Source organism: Hyperolius riggenbachi, chromosome 9 (assembly GCF_040937935.1).
Source record: "Hyperolius riggenbachi isolate aHypRig1 chromosome 9, aHypRig1.pri, whole genome shotgun sequence".
Taxonomy (NCBI): domain Eukaryota; kingdom Metazoa; phylum Chordata; class Amphibia; order Anura; family Hyperoliidae; genus Hyperolius; species Hyperolius riggenbachi.
The window spans coordinates 157,354,943-157,367,671 of record NC_090654.1 but is presented as its reverse complement, the minus strand read 5'-3'; positions in this window follow the sequence as shown (position 1 = coordinate 157,367,671).

The window sequence follows — 12,729 nt, the reverse complement described above, 5'->3', positions numbered from 1 at the left end:
ACATAAATCACCAGATCCACATCACACTCATCACATTCATCAGAATCGATCAAAAGGTACATAGAGTCGAGACAATCATTCAGGTCATCCGCGCTCTTTGCGATATAAAAATCGCAAAAGGCTTTCCAATCGAAATCAAACTCTTCCAACAAGGCCCCAATCTCCCATGAGGCAAATGGCGGTTCAAACAACCCAGTATCTAGGTAATCTCCATATGGGTTGGGGTCAGGAACGAGGACAGACTTTTTAACTGCTTTAATGTAGTGTGCGATCCTACCTATAATAGGATCCACATATGCCTTTGCCTCAGGCAATGACATCTGAACAAAATCGAAGGTTCCCTCTGCCCTGGGAATTTTGGTTTGGCTGGACATTCTGTAACGATTGCGGAATCGTCTCCGTGGTCAGCGCACCAGACGTGCGCTGACGCGGCGGATTTCCTCCACAAGCGTATTATTGAGGACACCCAGGCTAGGTGCTATGCACCTGCAGAGGGAAATTCCTGTCGGCAGGTGGAGCTGTGGAGTGCAGAGGAACAGCTCCTCTGCCCTACCACACACGCCAGACAGGAATTGTACGAAGGGAAGAAACGCAATCGCAAGAGAAGCGATTGAGAGTGAGCACAGAGACAGATTGTGTGTGTGTGCATAAAATTAGTCGCCAACCCGCGACTGTGCACACACCACAGCAGATAAGAAGCAGGAACGCGATCGCGAGAGGTGCGATCGCCAGACGTGACACAAGGTTCCAGCAAGGCGGAGCACGAGAGTAGCAAAGGCACAGCAAATAATACAATAAGGAGATACGGAAAATAACAAATGCTAGCTAACCGCGAACACCGCACTCATTCGCAACAGTGCACGCGGTTATGCGCGGTCTCCACGTGATAAGCACAATAGAGACAAGCACGCCTAACTAACCATTAACAGACAAACATGAAACAGAGGACGCGAGCGCTTGCTTAACGGTTACCTCACCGAGCCTCCAGCAAGCGCAGCAGACAAGACAGACACACGAAAACAGGGACAAGCGACAGAAGGATCCCCAGCGCTAGCGAAAAGTGGCTAGCGCGATCCCAGAAGACAGAACAGAAGGATCCCCAGCGCTAGCGAAAAGTAGCTAGCGCGATCCCAGGAGACAGTAGCAGAACAGAAGGATCCCCAGCGCTAGCGAAAAGTGGCTAGTGCGATCCCAGAAGACAGAACAGAAGGATCCCCAGCGCTAGCGAAAAGTAGCTAGCATGATCCCAGGAGACAGAACAGAAGGATCCCCAGCACTAGCGCTAGGGCGAGTGCGATCCAAACACACGGCAGACAGAACAGATGAGGTAGGCAGAAACAACCGCTGTTCCAACCTACACTCCAGACTCAATCAGAAGGATCCACAGCCGCTAACGCTAGGGCTTGTACGATCCAAACACAAGACAGACGGAACAGGCAAAACAGATAATACAACCTGACTGGACTAGAAGGGGAGCCTAAAGCACCCCCCAGGAATTAACTATACTAGATAGCAATGTCTGACACTCCAGCAGTGTCCATCAGGAACAGACCATGGAAGGGAAATGTCCAGCAAAGCATTCTGGGAGCAGCATGCTTTTATAGTGCCAGTCATCAAAAGAAGGCAGGTAACGGATTTGCATGACTAATTTATGCAAATCCCTCAGCAACACAAGCTGCAAAACTGACAGAAAGTCTCTCTTAAAGAGACCTGCAGAATGCAGACGTGAACAGTGGTCAAAACGCTGCCTGTCTGCACAGGCAGCTGAGCAGATTTTCACATATTCCCATTAAAATACATTTAGAAGAAAATAATTCTTAGCAAAATGTAATACCCAAAAAAAGACTAATAGGTGACAAAAAAAAGGTATAGATCATTTTGTTGTGATAAGTAGTAATACATTTATTGGCAAATGAAAGGGAGGAGTGCTGACAGGTGAAAATTGCTCTGGTCCATTAGGGTAAAAACCCCTCAGGGATGAAGTGGTTAATTGCACAACATTTAAAAATACATTCCCTATATCTATAACAAGCCCATTGAAAAGCTATTTGCCTGGCTACATAGTTACATAATTTACGTAGATACTGTAGTGTACATAGTTATTTAGCGTGCATGAAATAAAGGCAGCAAAAAGGGCGTGGCTGGATAACGTAATCTAAGTTACGAAAAAGTTAGTTTTCAAGTGAGCATGAAGTGAAACAGAAAACATGTAAACAATAAGTACCGTTTTAAAACAGATGGAAAATCAAAACATAAAGATATTTTCTTTAAAAACCGTAAACATAATTGAAGAATACAGTACATACAATCTTTATCCTAACCCTACTCTCACACAGAACCCTCCCTCATGGTGCCTAACCCTCAGACCTCCCTGTGGTGCCACTGCCTAACCCTAAGACCCCCTTCCCGGTGGTGCCTAACCCTAACCACCCTCCTGGGGGTGCCTAACTCTAAGACCCCCACTGGTGGAGCCTAACCCTAACCACCCCCCTGCACAAATACCCTAACAAACATAGAAATGATAACATATTTGATAACATAAAATCTGCAAACAAAATATTATGACAACAACTATAATGTTGCATGTTTCTAAAATGATAACATATGATTGCACTCCCATTTCTCTGCTTTGGGCGTCATAATTAGTGTTGGGCGAACACCTAGATGTTCGGGTTCGCGAACGTTCGGCGAACATCGCCGCGATGTTCGGGTGTTCGACCTGAACTCCGAACATAATGGAAGTCAATGGGGACCCGAACTTTCGTGCTTTGTAAAGCTTCCTTACATGCTACATACCCCAAATTTGCAGGGTATGTGCACCTTGGGAGTGGGTACAAGAGGGAAAATTTTTTAGCAAAAAGAGCTTATAGTTTTTGAGAAAATCGATTTTAAAGTTTCAAAGGGAAAACTGTCTTTTAAATGCGGGAAATGTCTGTTTTCTTTGCACAGGTAACATGCTTTGTGTCGGCATGCAGTCATAAATGTAATACATATAAGAGGTTCCAGGAAAAGGGACCGGTAACGCTAACCCAGCAGCAGCACACGTGATGGAACAGGAGGAGGGTGGCGCAGGAGGAGAAGGCCACGCTTTGAGACACAACAACCCAGGCCTTGCATGAGGACAAGAAGCGTGCGGATAGCAATTTGCATTTTGTCGCCATGCAGTCATAAATGTAATACAGATGAGAGGTTCAATAAACAGGGACCGGAAACGCTAATCCATCACAGATGTTCATTGGTCATGTTACTTGGTTGGGGTCCGGGAGTGTTGCGTAGTCGTTTCCAATCCAGGATTGATTCATTTTAATTTGAGTCAGACGGTCTGCATTTTCAGTGGAGAGGCGGATACGCCGATCTGTGACGATGCCTCCGGCAGCACTGAAACAGCGTTCCGACATAACGCTGGCTGCCGGGCAAGCCAGCACCTCTATTGCGTACATTGCCAGTTTGTGCCAGGTGTCTAGCTTCGATACCCAATAGTTGAAGGGTGCAGATGGATAGTTCAACACAGCTATGCCATCTGACATGTAGTCCTTGACCATCTTCTCCAGGCGATCGGTGTTGGAGGTGGATCTGCACGCTTGCTGTTCTGTGTGCTGCTGCATGGGTGTCAGAAAATTTTCCCACTCCAAGGACACTGCCGATACCATTCCCTTTTGGGCACTAGCTGCGGCTTGTGTTCTTTGCTGCCCTCCTGGTCGTCCTGGGTTTGCGGAAGTCAGTCTGTCGGCGTACAACTGGCTAGAGGAGGGGGAGGATGTCAATCTCCTCTCTAAAGTCTCCACAAGGGCCTGCTGGTATTCTTCCATTTTGACCTGTCTGACTCTTTCTTCAAGCAGTTTTGGAACATTGTGTTTGTACCGTGGATCCAGAAGGGTATAAACCCAGTAATTGGTGTTGTCCAGAATGCGCACAATGCGTGGGTCGCGTTCAATGCAGTCCTAGGCCGAAAAGGTCATAGCCTAGGGTCACAAAAACCTGTTTATTTGGGCAATTTCAATGGTAGTGATGCTGACGTACATAAATCTCAGCCATGGCCGTTAGCAACGTCTGAATTTCACGAAATGTCTCATGCAGGTAGAAGACATATTGTTAGACTTGGATTCCAAAGATGGGGTCCCTACATCTCTGCAAACCAGAGTTACAGGGGTCCAAAATTGGTAAAATCCCCCATAGGCTTTCATTGCCTCCCTATTTCACTTTACAAAATCTCACATCTTTTCAAAGGGCAATTGCTCAGCAGTAGTAAAAATCCACTGCGCTCTCATTCCATAGCCGCGACCTAAAATTAAAAGGACAAACCACACATCGCGTAATCCTGTAACAGCATAGGTATAACAAAAGACCCGTGTAGTTGTGAACACTCTGTGCTTCCACTCGTGACACCACCACCCAATACTGGAGAGGCTCACCAGATTATAACCACCTCGCTTTTCAGGTGGATCTCTCGCTCTGTCTATGTCTCACTCAGGCACATCAGTGAGGCACACCCGTATGCCGGTATCAAAAAGGTTTAATATCTTCATAAAATTGCAACTAAAAACATAATGAACAACACCTCATTGTGCAGTAAGTAGAGACAAATGGCACATAGCCGCGCTTCTCGCGCCTCCTAACTACTTACAAGCTCCAAAAAGGTATAAAAGCGTGTCACAGCAGCTCTCCTAGGGCCCTTGTAGGTGCACTCCCGAATCCCTGCGGCGTCCCGCCGGTCGGAATCTCCACACTACTCCGGGCTTCCGCTCGCTCGCCTAGGGGGCGTATCTGCGTCTGGCGTACTGGCTCCGCCCTACGCGTTTCATCATCAAACAGACTCATCAGGGGCTAGCGTGGCCAGTACGCAAGCCGTCATATATACTCCCTCCTCCTCCGTGACGCAGTTCTAACTTTCGGCTCTGCCCAATGAGCAGCCGCCATGACGCGCTGCACAAAGTCTGATGTCAGCCGCATCACATACACATAAGTGCTGTAGAACCTATTTAAACTATTAAAACAGTGCCATATATGAACTTACATAAAATATATACAGCAGACAATGTTAAAATATGTACCTCCCCACACTTCTATGCAGCAGACATTACATAATATCCCCATATGTCAATGGCTGCCATCTTGTGGTTGAACTTAATATTACATGGCGTATTCCATAGCAGGTATATTAAATTAAATACTAGACTTCCGCCCCCCCCCATCCCCCAAATACCACCAGTGAGGCAGATTAAATCTCACTAATAACACCTACCTATAGACCCAATCAATAAACCCCTAATGACCTAATGTACATATGGGTCCCCAGCCTATCCCTATCAACAAATACTTACCTTAAATCCATCTGCCCTAATCACCAGGCCTCTCTGTTCTTATCTAGTTGCACTGGGCTAATCATTGGAGATATAGCAGTTTAAATCAAACTCTATATTCATACCTGCGGGGGCAAAAGTCCTCAGCTGGTATATCCACCTACTCTCCGCCTGTGAAATGTCCTTCACTTTACTTGATCCCCGCCATTTAGGGGCCCATTTCTCAATCCCCATAAACCTAAGTTGGGATGGGTCACTGTTGTGTTTGAGCTTAAAGTGTTTAGACACACTATGTGGTTCAAAACCTCTTGAAATATTATACACATGACTCCAATACGACTCTTTAAATCCCTAGTTGTGCGACCAATGTACTCCAACCCACATGGACACCACAATATGTACACCACTCCCTTGGAGCCGCATGTAATGCACTGCCTGATTTTATGTGTAAACCCCGTGTTTCTTGCCACAAATTCCTTCCCCTTGCATCCCTTAGCTTCCCCACATCCCCTACAATTCCTACAGGGAAAGAACCCCACCTGCCCCAATAGGTCGGCACCCGAGGTCCTAGGTGGGTCCACAAAACTGGTCACCAACCTAGACCGTAAATTCGGGGCCTTCCTATACACAAAGGCTGGTTTCTCTGGGAGGTGGCTCCTGAGGGTCCCGTCCATTTTCAAGATGTTCCAATGTCTGCGGAATATTCTCTCAACATCCCTATATTGCCTGTTGTACCCCAATAACACTGAAAATTCTGTATTGCTCGACGGGGATCGGGTAGCATCCCTGACCAGATTACTTCTGTTCATCTGTCCTACCAACACTGCTTCCTCCCCCACTCCAGTGCGATCATACCCTTTTTCCACAAACTTCTCAACCAATATTTTGCTCTGTGTTGCATAATCCCCCTCAAAGGTACAATTTCTCTTGATCCTCATTAGTTGGCCTCTGGGGATATTACTAAGCCACCTAGGATGGTGGCAGCTGGAACTGGGTATGTATGCATTCCTGTCTGTGGGCTTGAAAAAAGTTTTTGTTACTAATGCTCCCCCCTCCTTCCATATTTCCAGATCGAGGAAATTTATCCTCTCCTGGCTTATGCTGAACGTTAATTTGATTTCATCCCACATTTGGTTCATCATCTCACAGAATTCCTCCAACTCAGTTTTAGGGCCTCTCCATATGAACAGCAGGTCGTCTATGAACCTAGTCCATAGTACAATACGTCCCCTGCTGTCCCGATTCAATACCAACTCTTCCCATTTCCCCATATAAATATTTGCGACACTGGGAGCGAACTTCGCTCCCATCGCACAGCCTTGTCGTTGTATATAATATCGTCCATCATACCAAAAATAATTATGTCGGAGGGAATATGACAGGAGTTTCAGTATAAATTGAATCTGCAAATCATGCAATTCTGAGCCCCCCTTCAGGGCATCTTCCACCAGTCCCATGCTTTTCTCATGGGGGATGACGGTGTACAGGGACGACACATCAGCCGTAACCAGCCAGTCATCCCCGCTCACCGCCACCCCCTCCATGATCTGCAGCAGGTGCTTGGTGTCTCTAAGTAATTTTAGTAATTTGGCCACCTCTTCCTGCAAAAAAATATCTACATACTCACCAACTCTTTGGGTTAGGGACCCCACCCCGCTCACAATGGGCCTCCCGGGGGGGTTTGTTTGGTCCTTATGTATTTTCGGATTGTAATATATTACAGGGATACGTGGCACTGTAGGTAGTAAATAATTGAGTTCCTGTGTACTGATGATGCCCTCCTTTTCCCCATCGAGCAATATCCCCCCCAGAACCTTCTTAAACTCATTGGTCGGATTTCCTCCCAGACTGCCATAGGTTTCTCTATCCCCCACTATTTTTCCCATTTCCACCCTGTATTGTTCCCCACTCAGAATCACCAACCCCCCTCCCTTGTCTGCTGGCTTCAGTACCAAATCTTTGTCTTCTGCCAGCTGTTTAATCTCCTGTGCTACCCTATACTTACCTTTTTCTTTTTTGATGCGGAGAGCTTCCAGATCCCCAAGCACAGCTCTCTTAAATGTTTCCACCGTGCTGTCTTTCCCTGTGTCTTGTGGGTTAAATAGGGACTTATTCCTAAGCTGTGTGTGCTTGTATTGCCCCTGTGTGTGATCCACTCCCAATCGAGAATCATTTTTTCCCCAAAAATATTTCTTCATGTTAATCCGCCTCACATATTTGTTGACATCAAGATACGTCTCAAATTTATTCAAACTTTTCATAGGTGCAAAGTTTAACCCATTATCCAACAATTTAATTTGATCTTTAGTGAGCTCCTTTCCACTAATATTAAATATCCCTTTTCCCATCACTCTCTTCTTTTTTTGCTGTCTACGTCCTGCTCTGACCCCTCTCCTATTCTTCTTTTTATTCCCCCACCCCCCTCCCCCCACCTGCCTGGGTAATTGGGATACCAGTGGGGCCTCTGATTCATCCCTAAAAAACGATCATCTTCAAGGCTGAAAGGTTCATATCTGTTGTACGTAGGAACCGATGTTTCCCCTCTGTATATTCCCGGGGAGTATTCTCCCTCATACCTCCCCCCTCTCCCCCCTGGTCTGAAGGGTCTTGGTGGTTTCAGTTGTCCCACATTAATGGGGCCCCTGGGGTGGTTGTACCACTCCGGATGTGAGCCCTGCTGCCTGGGTCTGGCACCTCCCCATCCCTCAGGTGTAGGGTTTCCCCTCCCCCAGTCCTCCGGTCTGGGGCCCCCCCCACCACCTGCCCCCTTCTCATCCACCGGGGGTGCTAGTTTTGGAGGTGCACCCTCACTGTTGGGCTGATTAGCGGAGGCAACCTGCTCTCCTGGAGTCTCACCTTTTGTGGCCACCCCCTCTTTTTTAACCTGCCATTTATATGCCTGCTTGGTTTTATATTCCCCCCAGTCATTGACAAACCGTTTCTGTCTAATGGATACAATTTCTTTCTCATTTTTAATGATTAGCTGCGTCAAATCCTCCATTTTTTTCCCATATTCCTCCTGCGCTTTATATGGCTCTAATGATGTTTTTATCCCATCTATTTCCTGTTCCAACTTATCCAACCTATCTTTCTTGCGTTTTGCCAACTTTTTCAATAATTCTATACCACAGGCGTTTAAAAATTCTCCCATCTCAATATCGTTGGCCTCACTATTCTCACCATCATTCACTAATAGATCCCACCTGTATCTCTTTGGCACTATGCCATCTTCAATATGTCTTTTTAAACTGGCCAAATCCCACCATGTGGTTTGCTCTTTTAACATCAAGTTATGTAAACTTCTAAATTGACCATCCATACTATCAGTAGGTTGTATAGGGGCAGGGTCTTTTGAGAAGATCCCCGCTAAATCAATTTCCGCTCTTGCTCTCAAAGAAAAGACGTCCATTTTATTATCAGTCATTGTTTGGCAGCCGCCCTATAAACAGAGGATACTGTCTGGTAACTATATAGGGAACAATGGGCAGCGCCAAACCTGTTCAAATAAGGGAAAAAAGGAAGAAAACCACTAAACAGATCACTTCAAAGAGATAGTCCACTGAGTTCGCTGTGGGGTCATCCAATAAGAAGATTCAAAATAGTAGTAAAAATCCACTGCGCTCTCATTCCATAGCCGCGACCTAAAATTAAAAGGACAAACCACACATCGCGTAATCCTGTAACAGCATAGGTATAACAAAAGACCCGTGTAGTTGTGAACACTCTGTGCTTCCACTCGTGACACCACCACCCAATACTGGAGAGGCTCACCAGATTATAACCACCTCGCTTTTCAGGTGGATCTCTCGCTCTGTCTATGTCTCACTCAGGCACATCAGTGAGGCACACCCGTATGCCGGTATCAAAAAGGTTTAATATCTTCATAAAATTGCAACTAAAAACATAATGAACAACACCTCATTGCGCAGTAAGTAGAGACAAATGGCACATAGCCGCGCTTCTCGCGCCTCCTAACTACTTACAAGCTCCAAAAAGGTATAAAAGCGTGTCACAGCAGCTCTCCTAGGGCCCTTGTAGGTGCACTCCCGAATCCCTGCGGCGTCCCGCCGGTCGGAATCTCCACACTACTCCGGGCTTCCGCTCGCTCGCCTAGGGGGCGTGTCTGCATCTGGCGTACTGGCTCCGCCCTACGCGTTTCGTCATCAAACAGACTCATCAGGGGCTAGCGTGGCCAGTACGCAAGCCGTCATATATACTCCCTCCTCCTCCGTGACGCAGTTCTAACTTTCGGCTCTGCCCAATGAGCAGCCGCCATGACGCGCTGCACAAAGTCTGATGTCAGCCGCATCACATACACATAAGTGCTGTAGAACCTATTTAAACTATTAAAACAGTGCCATATATGAACTTACATAAAATATATACAGCAGACAATGTTAAAATATGTACCTCCCCACACTTCTATGCAGCAGACATTACATAATATCCCCATATGTCAATGGCTGCCATCTTGTGGTTGAACTTAATATTACATGGCGTATTCCATAGCAGGTATATTAAATTAAATACTAGACTTCCGCCCCCCCCCCCCCCATCCCCCAAATACCACCAGTGAGGCAGATTAAATCTCACTAATAACACCTACCTATAGACCCAATCAATAAACCCCTAATGACCTAATGTACATATGGGTCCCCAGCCTATCCCTATCAACAAATACTTACCTTAAATCCATCTGCCCTAATCACCAGGCCTCTCTGTTCTTATCTAGTTGCACTGGGCTAATCATTGGAGATATAGCAGTTTAAATCAAACTCTATATTCATACCTGCGGGGGCAAAAGTCCTCAGCTGGTATATCCACCTACCCTCCGCCTGTGAAATGTCCTTCACTTTACTTGATCCCCGCTATTTAGGGGCCCATTTCTCAATCCCCATAAACCTAAGTTGGGATGGGTCACTGTTGTGTTTGAGCTTAAAGTGTTTAGACACACTATGTGGTTCAAAACCTCTTGAAATATTATACACATGTTCTCCAATACGACTCTTTAAATCCCTAGTTGTGCGACCAATGTACTCCAACCCACATGGACACCACAATATGTACACCACTCCCTTGGAGCCGCATGTAATGCACTGCCTGATTTTATGTGTAAACCCCGTGTTTCTTGCCACAAATTCCTTCCCCTTGCATCCCTTAGCTTCCCTACATCCCCTACAATTCCTACAGGGAAAGAACCCCACCTGCCCCAATAGGTCGGCATCCGAGGTCCTAGGTGGGTCCCTGTACACCGTCATCCCCCATGAGAAAAGCATGGGACTGGTGGAAGATGCCCTGAAGGGGGGCTCAGAATTGCATGATTTGCAGATTCAATTTATACTGAAACTCCTGTCATATTCCCTCCGGCATAATTATTTTTGGTATGATGGACGATATTATATACAACGACAAGGCTGTACGATGGGAGCGAAGTTCGCTCCCAGTGTCGCAAATATTTATATGGGGAAATGGGAAGAGTTGGTATTGAATCGGGACAGCAGGGGACGTATTGTACTATGGACTAGGTTCATAGACGACCTGCTGTTCATATGGAGAGGCCCTAAAACTGAGTTGGAGGAATTCTGTGAGATGATGAACCAAATGTGGGATGAAATCAAATTAACGTTCAGCATAAGCCAGGAGAGGATAAATTTCCACGATCTGGAAATATGGAAGGAGGGGGGAGCATTAGTAACAAAAACTTTTTTCAAGCCCACAGACAGGAATGCATACATACCCAGTTCCAGCTGCCACCATCCTAGGTGGCTTAGTAATATCCCCAGAGGCCAACTAATGAGGATCAAGAGAAATTGTACCTTTGAGGGGGATTATGCAACACAGAGCAAAATATTGGTTGAGAAGTTTGTGGAAAAAGGGTATGATCGCACTGGAGTGGGGGAGGAGGCAGATGAACAGAAGTAATCTGGTCAGGGATGCTACCCGATCCCCGTCGAGCAATACAGAATTTTCAGTGTTATTGGGGTACAACAGGCAATATAGGGATGTTGAGAGAATATTCCGCAGACATTGGAACATCTTGAAAATGGACGGGACCCTCAGGAGCCACCTCCCAGAGAAACCAGCCTTTGTGTATAGGAAGGCCCCGAATTTACGGCCTAGGTTGGTGACCAGTTTTGTGGACCCACCTAGGACCTCGGGTGCTGACCTATTGGGGCAGGTGGGGTTCTTTCCCTGTAGGAATTGTAGGGGATGTAGGGAAGCTAAGGGATGCAAGGGGAAGGAATTTGTGGCAAGAAACACGGGGTTTACACATAAAATCAGGCAGTGCATTACATGCGGCTCCAAGGGAGTGGTGTACATATTGTGGTGTCCATGTGGGTTGGAGTACATTGGTCGCACAACTAGGGATTTAAAGAGTCGTATTGGAGAACATGTGTATAATATTTCAAGAGGTTTTGAACCACATAGTGTGTCTAAACACTTTAAGCTCAAACACAACAGTGACCCATCCCAACTTAGGTTTATGGGGATTGAGAAATGGGCCCCTAAATGGCGGGGATCAAGTAAAGTGAAGGACATTTCACAGGCGGGGGGTAGGTGGATATACCAGCTGAGGACTTTTGCCCCCGCAGGTATGAATATAGAGTTTGATTTAAACTGCTATATCTCCAATGATTAGCCCAGTCCAACTAGATAAGAACAGAGAGGCCTGGTGATTAGGGCAGATGGATTTAAGGTAAGTATTTGTTGATAGGGATAGGCTGGGGACCCATATGTACATTAGGTCATTAGGGGTTTATTGATTGGGTCTATAGGTAGGTGTTATTAGTGAGATTTAATCTGCCTCACTGGTGGTATTTGGGGGATGGGGGGGGGCGGAAGTCTAGTATTTAATTTAATATACCTGCTATGGAATACGCCATGTAATATTAAGTTCAACCACAAGATGGCAGCCATTGACATATGGGGATATTATGTAATGTCTGCTGCATAGAAGTGTGGGGAGGTACATATTTTAACATTGTCTGCTGTATATATTTTATGTAAGTTCATATATGGCACTGTTTTAATAGTTTAAATAGGTTCTACAGCACTTATGTGTATGTGATGCGGCTGACATCAGACTTTGTGCAGCGCGTCATGGCGGCTGCTCATTGGGCAGAGCCGAAAGTTAGAACTGCGTCACGGAGGAGGAGGGAGTATATATGACGGCTTGCGTACTGGCCACGCTAGCCCCTGATGAGTCTGTTTGATGACTAAACGCGTAGGGCGGAGCCAGTACGCCAGACGCAGACACGCCCCCTAGGCAAGCGAGCGGCAGCCTGGAGTAGTGTGGAGATTCCGACCGGCGGGACGCCGCAGGGTTTCGGGAGTGCACCTACAAGGGCCCTAGGAGAGCTGCTGTGACACGCTTTTATACCTTTTTGGAGCTTGTAAGTAGTTAGGAGGCGCGAGAAGCGCGGCTATG